This window comes from Piliocolobus tephrosceles, chromosome 2 (genome assembly GCF_002776525.5).
Source record: "Piliocolobus tephrosceles isolate RC106 chromosome 2, ASM277652v3, whole genome shotgun sequence".
NCBI lineage: Eukaryota > Metazoa > Chordata > Mammalia > Primates > Cercopithecidae > Piliocolobus > Piliocolobus tephrosceles.
Genome location: NC_045435.1, coordinates 80,982,561 through 80,995,509, shown reverse-complemented (window position 1 = coordinate 80,995,509; position 12,949 = coordinate 80,982,561).

The window sequence follows — 12,949 nt, the reverse complement described above, 5'->3', positions numbered from 1 at the left end:
TTTCCAGCCCAAATGGCCACCATTCCCCTCATTTTTGGTCACCTAGTCACATCAGCCATTTTTCAGGCTCTCAAAGATGTCATCCACCACAGGGCCTTTGCAAGTGTGTCTGAAATACTCTCCCCTAGCTTCACTCCTCCCAGCCTGTCTTTGCCAAGGTAACTTCTAACATATTTATCAAGGCTTAGTTTAATCCCTAGCTCAACTTCTCCTTCTTTGGGAAAAATTCCCCTGTTTCCCCAGATTGGATTGAGCTCCCTATTACAAACTCTCAGAGCACCATGAGTCAGTCCTTCATGTAATTTATCAATTGTACTGTATTAGTCTGTTCTCACACTGCTAATAAAGACATATCTGAGACTGGGTAATTTATAAAGGAAAGAGGCTTAATTAACTCACAGTTCAGCATAGTTGGAGAGACCTCAGGAAGTTTATAATAATGATGGAAGGGGAGCAAACACATATATCTTCACATGGCGGCAACAAGGAAAAGTGCAGCGCGAAGCAGAGGGGGAAAAGCACCTTATAAAACCAGCAGATCTCGTGAGAACTAACTCACTATTATGAGAACAGGATGAGAGGCACCGCCCCCATGAATCAATTATCTCCACCTGGTCCCTCCCACACTTGTGGCAATTATGGGAACTACAATTCAAGATGAGATTTGTGTGGGGACACAGCTGAACCATATCATGTACTTTCACATTTATTGGTGTGATGATTTGGTTGTCTGTTTTTCCAATTATCTGGTTAATCTCATGATTGATCTTTTATGTCTAACATAGAACTTGGCGACCATATTTTGTGAGTAAAAACAATGGATGGATAGTTATCCATTTCATACCCAGGAAAGCCTTCATTCAAGACTGACAGTCAAATGAAGATGATTTCAATAAAACAAAAACTGAAACAATTCTCACCAACTCACTAAGAAACTCTTAAAGGTTGTACTTCAGGTACTAAGGAATACGAATCCAGATCATGGCAGTTCTAAGAGACAAGATGTTGGCAAATATCTTGGAAAACTTTTTATATTATTTTATATTGAATATATAAAATAATAATTACAAGTGCTATTTTAGGGGTTAAACAGCTAACACATGGGTCAAAACAGAGCCTACGTATTCGAAAGAGGGTAACAAAATGATCTAAGAATCTCACACTGTTTGAAAAAAGGATCAAAATACTGATTAGACTTTATTAAATATAAATGCACGTCTAAAGTAGCCATATAAAAACTAAATATAGAAAATATAGACCAGGCACGGTGGCTCACGCCTGTAATTCCAGCACTTTAGGAGTCTGAGGCAGGCCGATCACTTGAGGCCAGGAGTTCGAAACCAACCTGGCCAACATGGCGAAACCCTGTCTCTACTAAAAATACAAAAATTAGCCACATGTGTTGGTGCGCACCTGTAATCCCAGCTACTCGGAAGGCTGAGGCAGGAGAATCGCTTGCACCTGGGAGGTGGAGGTTACAATGAGCCGAGTTCGAGCCACTGCATGCCTGCCTGAGTGACAGAGCAACACTCCATCTTAAAAAAAAAAAAAAAAAAGAAAAATAGAAAAGAAAAAAGAAAATATAACTTTTCAAACAAAAAGAGGGAAAATGGAGTAAGAAAAAGAAACAAAAACCGATGCAAAAGGTCAAAAAAGGAAAATAAAAATTAAAGGTAAGATAAATAGAAAGCTCAAGATATGACAGTGATTATAATCAATATAATGAACCAAACTCTTAAGTTAAATGACTAAGATTATCAGACTAAACTCCTGGATGTTTAAAAGAAAAACTCAAAACCTAAAGACACAGAGGAGCAGTTGAATAAAAGGGTTGAAAGAGACAAATATAAACCAAAATAAGACTACAGTGGCCATATGAATGCCAAACCCAGATTTTGAGGTGTAAAACATTATCAGGTATAAAGAAGGACATTATATGATAATAAAAGTTTCCATTCACCCAGAAAGATATCAAATGAACAAATGAGTAAATTGCCATGAATTAACTTGCATCTTCCAGTGACTGGGAAAACACATCCACAGACAGGAAGTAGGTCTGTCCAAACCAGGGAACAAACTCACATGTTGGCTGAGGATGCGTCACCATGCTAAGAGCATGTGATCATCCTTTACCACCTTCCTCAAGTGGAAAGACCTCCCCAAGCTCAACACGGCTTCATTTCCCCCAGTTGCTGGCCAGGTAGTCTGACGTCTGGGCTACTGTTTTGCACAGTTTCTCAAATGCCATCACTCAAGTTCCCAATTGCTTAACAAATATCAGTGGTCTCTTGCTCTTCCAGCCCCAGGTCAGAAATCTAAAAGAACCCAAATGCTCTATGCCAAATAACTGTCTTTGATTTTCCTTCATCCCCAAGCTTTACTATATGAAGTCATGAATCAGATTCTCAGATTCTTTCTTCATGCTTTCACTCTATCAACACTTTAGCGCACTGCCTAGGTGCTGGGCACTGTCCTAGCTACACAGGAAAAACTTCTTGATAGTTCCCAGTCTGACTGTCAGGAGCTAGCCTGGAAGACTGCTCCTATTACATCCTGGGAGGTGAGGTGCTGTGATACCAAACTGCCAAACTGCTGAGCAATCCTAAAATAGTGGAAGCTAAAACTTCTCCCAGCTTCAAGCATGAAAGTAGCCCTCAATGAACAAAGATCCTTTCCCAAAGTTTTCAAGAGGGTAATTACAATCATGTCAATCATTATTTAATTTATCCATTCTGATGTTTAAAAACCTTTAATTATTGCAACAAGGAATCATGTTCATCCCAGAAAAATTAGAACAAAAGATTAATAAAATTAAAAACTAATTCTGCGACTTATGGATAATTACTGGAAACACTTTGGTGCACTGCTTGTTTTCATACACACATGAATAATTGTACCCATTCATTTCCATTATGAAATAAGCATTCAGTCTGAATCCAAAAAAAGAATAAAGATCCTTGGACACCATCAAAGTCAGGCATTAAGCAGCTCCCATTTTGCAATCTCTGCTGTTCATGAGATTAACTATATTTTTCTTTAAAATATTCCATAATCAACAACACACTAAATAGTAATATAAATACTTTCAAATGATTCCACCCAAAAGAAACTCTAGCTACTAGTTATCTATTATTGCACAACAAATTGCCTCACCACCCCCAGACATCACAAACCAAATCACTGAAAATGGTATTACCCTCCAAAAGGAGACATGTTTGCATGCCTGAATACCTCATTAAAATTCTCCTCTCTCTCTCTCTGTCTTTCTAGTAATAAGAACACTTAACATGAGATCTATCCCCTTAACAAATTTTTCAGGGTACAATGCAGTATTGTTAACTATGGGCACAGTGTTGTACAGCTGATCTCTAGAACGTACTCATTTTGCATGACTGAAACTTTATACCCTCTAACAGCTCCCAGGTTTCCTCTCTCACCAGCCCCTGGTAACCACCATTCTGTTTCTATGAGTTTTACTATTTTAGATACCTTATATAAATGGAATCCCGTATCACATGTATTTTGTCCTTTTGTGACTGTTTTACTTCACTTAGCATAATGTCCTGTAGGTTCACCCCTGTTGTCTCATATGGCAGGATTTCCTTCTTTTTTAAGGCTGAATAATATGCCATTGTATGTAGATACCACTTCTTTAACCATGTATCCAGGGATGGACATTTAGGTTGCCTCTATGCCTGGCTATTATGAATAATACTGTAATGAAACTGACAGTTCATGTACTCTTAGAAGTCCTGATTTCAGTTCTTGTGGATATAGATCCAGTAGTGGGGTTGCTGGATCATATGCTAATTTTAGGAAGCTAGCCCGCAAAAGTCAAGACTGAGCCACTAGACTCCCCTCCCTTCTCTACCCCTGCATTGTGCTGTTTGGACAATGGGCAGACAGCTGGACCAATGAGATCCTCTGGCTCGGGAACACAGTGCTCAATCTGAGAGCTAAGGAGCCACCATGAGGAGCGCAGACCACAGCACAGCATTTTGAATGGCTGCTTGGGTCTACCCGAGGAACCGAGAAAAATACAGATACCCAGGACCCACTCCAAGCATAATGAATCTGAATATCCAAGGGACGGGATAGAATCTGTACTTCACCAACATCCTCGTCAATTCTGAAGTTCTGTCAAATTTGGAAACCTCAGCAAAGGCGAATTTCTGAGTTCCTGACCAGTGGCACCCTCAGAGCTGCCCTGATTCTCCTTGGATTCCAGGAGACATCTCAACATTCTTCCAGTGACTTTGTGTCTTGTTTACTCAAGTTGGAATTGGATTCTGTAATTGCAGTTAAAAGAACCTTAGCTAATATGGTCCAGAACGTTAGGACCCTGAACACCTGCAGTGTCACAGCTCTCCCTTTGCAATCTGTGCTGTTCTCATGGCTCATTTGCCACGCTGGGGAGCATTTTCCCGTGTTTGGACAATACATATGCAAGAAGAGGGGTCCACAAGAACAAGACAACTGGTGTGAGAGTTTCAGATTCTAAATACTGGGGGACACCGCTGTCTGTAAAATGTATTTCTGACAATTCCATCCACTGTTGACTGCAGGTGCTTGTACTAGGGACAGACAGTGAAAATCATAGTTCCTCTTTTAGGTTCGTAATGAGCATGTAGTGGGTGCAGGCGTAGTTCTAGACCAGTGCTGTCCAGTAGAACTTTCCACAATGATGAAAAATCCTATAGCCATACTATCATTTTGGGTTTGTGGCTATTGAGCCCTTGAAATCTGGCCAGTTCAACTGAGGAACTGAATATTTTATTTTATTTATCATTTTTATTTATTATATTTAATTTATTATTAATTTTTTATTTATTTAATTTAAATTTAAATAGCCATACACAGCTACTGGCTTCTGTATTGGACAGTGCAGTTCTAGATACTGTAATTAATTCAGCAACGCATGAAGCATCAGCCATTTTACAGATGAGGAAACGGGTACCCAGAGAGGGAAAATGACATATCTAAGATCATCAAGTGAGAGGACGAAGATTCAAACCCAAATCCAATCTATGATGCAATAACCGCTCTACACAATGTGTACAACAGTTTGATAGGGGACAAAATAAAACTGAACATCCCATCAGCTCTCAGGCATCAACTCTGTTTTAGTTACAAAGCCAAAACAAAAAGGAAAGCCATGGAGCAGAACACACACTATCAATTCTGCCTAACCATGAAGATGGTCCGGCCAGCGGGCTTGGCTTTCTCTTCCAGCCATCCTGGCTCGACACAGGCCTTGTGGTTGAGCATATTTTATTGCATGCCGAAAACTCCAAGATAGCTCAGCCTCCAAGAACAAAAGTGATTTCAGGGTGAAGAGGGAAGGGGGCCAGGAAGCTGTCCCTCCCATCTCCTCGGGTGGACACCACGTCTGACAAGCTGCATTCAGGCCTTTAAAATACCGCACCATTGAGGAGAGGGCCTCACTGCCCTGGGAAGCGTCCCCAGCTGCCTTCTCTGCTCACCGCGCCCAGGGAAAACTCCATTTCTAACAGTTACGGTCAGCCATTTAAATCATATTACACTGTAAGTGGATATACAAATTGTCAGCCCTAATGAAATTTAGGAGGAAGCAGTGGGAGAGGTGAAAACACTTAGAACTGGTTTTTTGGTTTTCGAGACTCGAATTCAAGTGGTTTAAACTGCTCGTTGAAAACGTGCTTGGAGTATGGTTTTTCTGCCAGCACACGGAGGCCGCCCTGGGAATTCACAGTCGAATCTTCACTCCTGGTTCCCCCTGGAATTGCAACACATATCGACCTTAGACCTTGATCTAGACATTGAGCTCCTCAAGGAGGGAGAGGGTCTTACTTGTTTCTGCACCCAGCAAGAGACCTGGCACACAGAGGCCCTCGGGAAATGTGGAATGAAAGAATAAACCGAGACAGCCCTCGTGCACAGCCTGAATTGTGAAAGTCAGAAGAGGCCCTGGGAAGGGAAATCCACCTCCATGCCAGAATCCCTCCATTAAAGACTGCGAGGGTGAATGGGAAGATGGGGGTGGTGAGAACTGCCCCCTTTCCGTCTATTCTCTTAGCAAACACAGGCTCACGAGCCGATGAGCTGAACAGCATATTGTACTAATGAATTACCTTCCACTAGATGATTTATCAGGTTTTTCTCTCTAGGGCAGAAGGGGTACCAGCAAAAGTGAGAGATTATGGATGAAGATAATAACATAATAGCTACCATTTATTGAGTCATTACATGTGCCTGTCACTGTACAAACCCCTTCCTCTGTAATCCTTACCAAACCCTCGCACTGTGAATAGGGTTTGCCCCTTTTCCAGATGAGGAGATGAGAGCTCAGAAAGATCAAGAAACTTGCCCAGGATTGTGCAGGTGTTTCTGATTCCAAAGCTCTTAGTTTTCCTGTTCCCCCACCCCGTGCTGGATAGGGCACCTGATAGGGATGTGGTGAGTGTACGAGCGTGTACGGAAGGACATGCCAGAGAGAAGCTGTCCCTACATCATTTGGTATTGCTGGGTCAAAGCAGTGTAGGCCAGATTCCATTTGCATCTATTTTATTCCCAATGGCAGGATTTGACGTCCTATTCTCCACCTCGATAGAACATCAACTTCTTGAGGCATGATGTTGTTTAATCAGACTCACTCATGTGACCCCATGTAAACCATCGTGCACATGTCAAGGAAAGAGGTCCAGGGAGGAGAAAGGATTTGCCCAAAGCTACACAGCAAAACGGTGACCAGAGTGGAACCAGAATCCCGACAGTGAAAGTTCCTTTGGGCCAGTCATGGGGTCTGGGTCCAGGATTCTCCCAGGCATGGTCATGTGTAGTAGGAAACGTCCTTACCTGACACCCACCAGGGCCCTCCAATGACACAAGAGTGAGAACACAGAGGAGGAACTCTGAGGTGGCCTCAACTGGAAAAGTGGGCCAACTGCCTTGGTTTTGGGAATTCAGTGTTAGGTTTCCAGCATTTCTAACCCTCCATTTTCCTGTTCCCATTACTCCTGAGGCACCATCACCTGGTGGATGAAACCAAGACCTATAAAATCAGAGAGACTTGACTTTGCTTCTTACTAGCTATGTAGTTTGGGGAAAGATACTTAGTCTTCCAGGGCTTCTATTTGCTCATCTGTGGAATAAGGAGACTAACACTTCCTTTTGAGACGCCATGAGATCAAACAAAATAATATGAATGAAAAAACTTAACAACAAGCCCAGTCAATGTGCTTAGTAAATGAGAGCAGTTGCTAGTAACCCTGTGTTGCAGATACATGGGTCTTTTTATAGATGGTGAAAGTGAGGGCCAGGCGAAGCTTGGTGGCTTACCCAAGGGAGCACAGCTTGCCGCCCACAGGAGTGAGGTGGGGTGCAAAGGTGGGTACACGTAAAATTCAGAAGCCCAGGCTGCAGTACTGGCTTTCACCTTCTCAGCGAACACATCATTTCCCTCTTCTCAGCCTCAGAATCTCACTCTGGAAAGAGAAGGTAAGTCCCCAGCCTGCTCATGTCATAGGTCTCTCCTGAGACATGGGAAAACATGCTGCAGCGTTTCCCATGGATGGGGGAGGGATTGGCATGTCTGAGCTGAAGCTAAGCCCATCCTCTGCCTCCCCACCCTCTGCTTCTCCAGCCTGAACCTCATCGAGAACCTTCAGGAGCCCCCTCCCAGTGCCTTGAAGGGAGCACCCCGCAATTTGCTGAGTCAGGGAGGCTCATGAGTCATTGAAGTAGGTGATGGAAATGTGGCTGGCTCTTCCCCAATGCCAGTAATGGCCACCATCCTCATCCCTACTACTACTGGAATGCCTACTCTGTGTCAGGGCCTTTGACTTTCATGATGAGCAATCCTCACAATCAGCTGGTAGCATTCTCACAGCCTTGTGTTATGCGTGAGAATACTGAAGAGAGGTTCAATAACTGGCCACAGGATGTGCAGCTAATACAAGCAAAGCTTGGAGCCAGGTTTCCTTGACTGTAAATTCTTTTTCTTCCATGTGCGCCATGCTTATGGTGGGTTTGTAGTGAGAGAAAGATATTCTACTGAAGGTGTTTTGTGTTTTTTTTTTTTTCTTTTTCTTTTTCTTTTTTTTTTTTTTTTTGAGACGGAGTCTCGCTCTGTCGCCCAGGCTGGAGTACAGTGGCTGGATCTCAGCTCACTGCAAGCTCCGCCTCCCGGGTTTACGCCATTCTCCTGCCTCAGCCTCCGGAGTAGCTGGGACTACAGGTGCCCGCCACCTCGTCCGGCTAGTTTTTTGTATTTTTTAGTAGAGACAGGGTTTCACCATATTAGCCAGGATGGTCTCGATCTCCTGACCTCGTGATCCACCCGTCTCGGCCTCCCAAAGTGCTGGGATTACAGGCTTGAGCCACCGCGCCCAGCCCGTGTTTTTTTTTTTTTTAACATAGAATCTCACTGTCACCCAGGCTGGTGTGCAGTGTCACAGTCACGGCTCACTGCAGCCTGGACCTCCTGGGCATAAGCAATTCTCCTACCTCAGCCACCCGAGTAGCTGGGACTACAGGCACATGCCACAACACCCAGCTAATTTTTTTAAAAAATTTTTTTATAGAGACAGGGTCTCACTGTGTTGCCCAGGTTGGTCCTAAACTCCTGAGCTCAAGCGATCCTTCTGCCTTAGCCTCCCAAAGTGCTCGGATTATAGGTGTAAGCCACTGCGCCTGGCCTGAAGGTGCTATTATATAGGAGAGAATAGGTAAAGCACCCTGTATACACAGTGGAATCTCAGCCCGGTGGGGAGACTTTGCAAAAATGGCTGCAGCAAGGTCTCCCATCCTATATAGATGCCCCTCTGCAACATGACTCTGCCAATCCTCTCATTGAGAGATGGAGTCTACTTCTCCACCTCTGTGAATGTGAGCTATCCTTGGGCTTGCCTTGACCAACAGAATGAGGTGGAAGTTATATAGTGTAACTTCCAAGTCCAGGCCTCACCTTCATGAAATGTGGAACCAAAGAGTGAAAGAGCCCAGGTTGGCCACCCAAGAGATGAATATTCACATGAAGAGAAAGACCCAGTCAACAGCCAGAATCAACTCTTGGCTTGTGGGTGAAGCCATCTAGGATCATCCAGCCCCTAGCCTATCTGCCAGGCCCCGAGTGAGGGCAGCAGAATAAATCCCCTCCCTGCTACCCCTCTCCAGACTGCTGACCCACAGAATCATAAGCAAACACAGTGGCTACGGTTTTAAGCCATTAAGTTTTGGTATGGGTATGGTGTGTGATTAGGCGATAGATAACAAATAAAGCGAGTGACTTAAATTCTCCCAGCTTTGGTTTCCTCATCTGTAATATGGGAATCATGGGCCGGGCGCGGTGGCTCACGCCTGTAATCCCAGCACTTTGGGAGGCCGAGGCGGGCGGATCACGAGGTCCGGAGATCGAGACCAGCCTGGCTAACACGGTGAAACCCTGTCTCTACTAAAAATGCAAAAAATTAGCCAGGCGTGGTGGCAGGTGCCTGTGGTCCCAGCTACTTGGGAGGCTCAGCCAGGAGAATGGTGTGAACCCGGGAGGCGGAGCTTGCAGTGAGCCGAGATCGTGCCACTGTACTCCAGCCTGGGCGATTGAGCAAGACTCTGTCTCAAAAAAAAAAAAAAAATATGGGAATCATGTGTGAAGAATAAATGAGATGAAGCCTGCAAATCATGGAGCACTGAGCCTGGCACAGCGTGAGCATCATCAGTGTTGAGGAGGTCAGTGCTGGTGCAGGCAGCTCTGGTTAGGGACACTGAGACAAAGGTCAGGAGGTGAGCCCTTTGGTGGGTGGGTGGTGGGGGCGTGTTTGTAGAGGGCAGCCCTGGGACAAGACTGTGAAGTAGAACTTCCAGACAGTCATCCTGGTGGTGCAGGGGTGGGCAAGCATCTGGCTAGAGTTGTCTCAGTTACAGTGACATTAGGCCGCTCCAAGTGTGGCAGGAAACTCAGGATGGGTTGGGGGGCAGTGGTTGAGCCATGCCAGTGCAACACCAAAATATTCCCAAGATCATGGAGACCTTGAGGTTCCATGGCCAAAATGAGGCTCCAGGAACTAAGGAATTATGGAGGCAGCATTGTCTCCCCAGGGTCTTTTGTTTGCTCATGTGTTTTTGTTTGCTTGTTTGTTTGTTTTTTTGAGACTGTCTCACTCTGTCTCCCAGGCTGGTGTGCAGTGTCACAGTTATGGCTCACTGCAGCCTTGACTTCCCAAGCTCAAGCAATCCTCCCACCTCAGCCTCCTGAGTAGCTGGCACTACAGGCACGTACCACTGCACCCAGCTATTTTTTTTTCTTTTGTAGAGGCGGTGTCTCACTTTGTAGCCCAGGTGGGTCTCAAACTTCTGTCTTCAAGCAATCCTCCTACCTTAGCCTCCCAAAGTGCTGGGATTACAGGCGTGAGCCACTGCACCTGGCATCCACTGTCTGCTTTAAAGGTTAGTCCTGAACCTGCCCCATGTCTGCTGAATGTCTTTCACCCACAGGAGGAAGTCTAGATGCCTTATCAGAGGCCCTACTGACTGCAGTCTGAGTCTCCGTGTGCCCAGCCTCATCTTTCACCACTCCCTATTCACCCTCTAGTTCCCATCAACCTCCAGACTCACAGCTTCTGGGGGAACTGCATTCCCTCCCACCTCTTGGCCTTTGCTCATGCTGTGTCTTCTTTCTTGAATACTCTTACCTACCCTTCCCCTTCTTAACCTGAATAACCTTACCTTGTCTTTAAAACCTCAGCTAAAATATCCCTTTCTCCAGAGAGCAACCTTGGTTCTCCAAGTCTGGGTGTGTCTGTCCTCCTTGAGCCTCCATGGAACCCTGTTCTTCCATGATCCCCATCACTGTAACTGCTCACTATGGGAAACATGTGCTCTGGAAGGACAGGAACAGAGTTTGCTTTGCTCACCTCTGTAATCTCATCACCTAAATCAGTGCCCAGCACACAGTGGGCGTTCATTAAATTCTGTGTTAGTCCATTCTCTTGCTGCTATGAAGAAATACCTGAGACGGGGTAATTTATAAAGGAAAGAGGTTTAATTGACTCATGGTTCCACAGGGCTGGGGAGGCCTCAGGAAACTTGCAATCATGGCAGAAGGCAAAGAAGAAGCAGGCACCTTCTTCACAGGGCAGCAGGATGGAGTGAGTGCAAGCAGGGGAAACGCCAGCTGCTTATAAAACCGTAAGATCTCCCGAGAGTCACTTTTACGAGAACAGCATGGGGGAAACTGCCCCCATGATCCAATTACCTCCACCTGGTCCCACCTTTGACATGTAGGGATTATGGGGATTATAATTCACGATGAGATTTTTGGTGGGACACAGCAGAACTATATCACCTTCCTAGTGTGTAAATGATGAACTGATAAAGAACTGACTGGATCCTTAGAGAAAAAAAAGACAACAACAAAAATCAGAGGCTCAGTGAGGGTAACAGACTTACCCATATCACACAGAAGTTATGTCAGAATCAGGAAAGGGGCTTGCCTTGATGGAATGAGGCCCACTTTCCCAGATGGCAGGGAGGCACCCCAGCTGATGGAGGGAGGAGCCCTTTTGATACTGAGTGTGGCCAATCAGGATGTGTGTGAGTTTCCCAAGGGATGGAGTTCTCCAGGTGAATGGCATGCCACTCAGGAGGCTGTGAACCCTGGGGTGGGGTGGGATGGCCTGCAAGGGACCTTCCCAATCTATGACTCTCCTGGCTAGGGGACTCCCCTTGAGTTTGGGGACTCAGTGACAACCTTGGAAAGTACCAGGAGAAACAATGTGTTGGGTAGAATTACTAATTGCCGTATCAAACTCCAAAATCATACTGACTTAACATAAAATAGAAGTTTACAATTTAGTCACTCAACAGTCTAAGGAAGGAGTTTCTGGTCAGCTGCTGGCTTTCTTCCATGTGGTGAGCCAAGGATCCAGGTTTCTCCCACGTGTGGCCCAATCAACCCCTAGGACTTCAGAGTCCTCTGCTCCCAGCTGGTGGAGGGAACATTGCAGTGAAAAACTCACTCTGACTTTTCAAAAACCTGGACTTCAAAACTGACACACTTCACTTCTGTTCCCCCTCCATTTGTGGGAACTAGTCCTCTAGCCATACCTGGATGCAAGGGAGCCTGGGAAACGTAGTCTTTGTTTAGGCAGGATCAAGTCCACACTGATAAAGGGAGAGCATGCATTTTTGTTGGACAAACGGACTCTTGGGTCAGACTTAAGCTCTCCAATCTTCCATTTCTTCATCTGTAAAATGAGGATAACAATATTATCTCAAAAGTGTCTTAGTAATCTTACTGAAATGGGTTGAAAGATAAAATCCTTACCAAGTGCCAGGCACAGAAGAAATGCTTGTCATATATTACCTTCCTAAACCACTGTAATTTTTTTTTGCTAGTAGAAATGAGATTTTTCTGAAGGTCATGGTCAGAGGACAGCTAGATCTTCTCAATCCTCATTTGCTTCCTTTGCATTTTATGCCTTTCCCCCGCTTTCCTATCCCCTTTCTGCTTTTTCTTTCTTCCTCTCTCCCACCTTTAGGTTTAGTTATGTCTTAGGAGTCTCCTTGTTACCTCCCAGAGCACATTCTTCCCCATCCCACCACCCAGGCTATAAATAAGTAGATTAACCACCAGTTGGGACCAGCCCTCCATTAGGAAGAGGAACAGAAATGTCACCAGGTAGCACTCCCTACCTTTGCAGCCATAAATTTCAAGCCAGGGAGCTCTTGACCTCAAGAGAACATGCTCACAAAACCTGCCAGAAATGGGTTGCTCCAGCCCAGCACTTCCCAACTTGCCGAGAGGATGGTAACATTAACAGGTCTCCCATGAAAGGAAGTCAAAAACTCAAGTCGACAAAACTCCCAGTTAAAGAACAGATCTCTTTCTTGCAGTTCTTTGATTTTAGCATTGCCAATATGCTAAAGACCATCATACACCTCTCGGTGGGGCAAGGATCCATCAGTCCTCATT